At 43.4% G+C, this 1,570-nt stretch overlaps 1 pseudogene; it reads right to left on the bottom strand.

Moving 5' to 3' along the window:
- Positions 1–425: 425 nt before the first annotated feature.
- On the bottom strand, positions 426–940 carry LOC116472471 (large ribosomal subunit protein eL30-like; annotated as a pseudogene).
- Positions 941–1,570: the final 630 nt, after the last annotated feature.

Below are 1,570 nucleotides of genomic sequence, written 5' to 3'. Positions count from 1 at the left end.
TAACAGCGGACCCAGCTGATCACTCCCACTTCCTGGAAACACTCGCCTCACTTGGCTTCTATGACACCACAATTCCCCGATTTTCTTTCTTCCTCCTGTGGTTCTGTTCCTGGTCCTTTGCTGTTTCTTTCTAATCCCCACAGCCTCTTAATGTTAGAGGGGTTTAGGGCTCAGACCTTGGACGACCTCTCCTCTTTTCTACCTTCATTCTCATGGCAAACTCATCCAAATCTTATAGTTTTCAATATCACTATATGATGATGACTCTCAAAAGTATCTCTAGTACAGACATCCTCTCCCCTGTATTCCAGAACTGTGAACTCAATAGTCTAATGAATATCTTTATTTAAGACAAATGGGGCATCTCAATATTTTTTTTTTAAACAAGCTCGGGCAAATTTTATTAAAGGAAAATTTTGCATCGTTTACTTTTCACCAGTTTGTTCTGGCATGCTTCTGATGATGTCAGAGTCACCTGGATCAATGATAGCCAGTGTGCACACTCTGTAGTATTTTCTGCATGCTGTGACCATGTCAATATTATTGCCACTGTAGTGATGGACACCAGTTTTGGTCAACATTGCATAGTACTCTATTTCGGATTTCCTCAAAGCTGAGCAGTTGATAGCAAGAATGACCAATTTAGCTTTGCCTTGGCTTCAGAGTCTGCTTGTACCCCAGCAAGTACTTTCCACTTTTCATAACGAGTTGGAGCCTAGAGTTGATCGACTCCAGTGACTTTTTCGTCTTCTTTGCAGCCACCAACTTCCTGCCTCAGGTGCGAGACGGCCCTCAATCAAGAGCAGCCGCTAAGATGGCCAGGAAGTGAGAAAAAAAGAAAGGGCATCTCAATCTTAACAAGTTCAAACTGAGCTCCTAATATTCTACCTCAAACTTACTCAGTCTGCCCTCTTTCAAATCTTGGTTCTTGGGTTGGCATCTTCCATGACTCCTCTTTTTCTCTTACGCCTCCGGCTCACCCATCTTAGTCTGTCAGCAAATTCTCCTGGCCCTACATTCAGAATGTATCCAGGTATAACCATTTCTTATCACTTCTGCTATCATCTGGATCCAAACTCCTGTTACCTCCCACATGAATTATTTAATTAGCCTCCTTTCTTGTCTCACTACTTTTATACTTGCCTCTGAAAATCTATTCTCAACATAGCAGCCAGAAAAATTATGTTAAAATGGAAGTCAGGATGGGGTGATGGCTCACACCTGTAATCCCAACACTCTGGGAGGCTGAGACAGGAGGATCACTTGAGGCCAGAGGTTTGAGACCAGCCCGGGTAACATAACAAGACCCTGTATCTACAGAAATTTTAAAAATTAGCCTGGTATCATGGTGCATGGCTATAGTCCCAGCTACTAGGGAGGCTAAAGTAAGAGGATCGCTTGAGCCCAGGAGTTTGAGGCTGCAGTGAGCCATGATTGTGCCACTGCACTCTAGCATGGGTGACAGAATGACACCCTGTCTCAAAAAAATAAAATGGAAACCAGAGCATGTCACTCTTCTGCTCAAATCCCTGCAGTGGCTTTCCATTTCTGTCAGAGAGAAAGCTAAAGT

This window comes from Hylobates moloch, unplaced genomic scaffold (assembly GCF_009828535.3).
Source record: "Hylobates moloch isolate HMO894 unplaced genomic scaffold, HMol_V3 SCAFFOLD_8, whole genome shotgun sequence".
NCBI lineage: Eukaryota > Metazoa > Chordata > Mammalia > Primates > Hylobatidae > Hylobates > Hylobates moloch.
The sequence above is the reverse complement of the archived record's forward strand: the minus strand, read 5'-3'. Positions and strand labels throughout refer to the sequence as shown.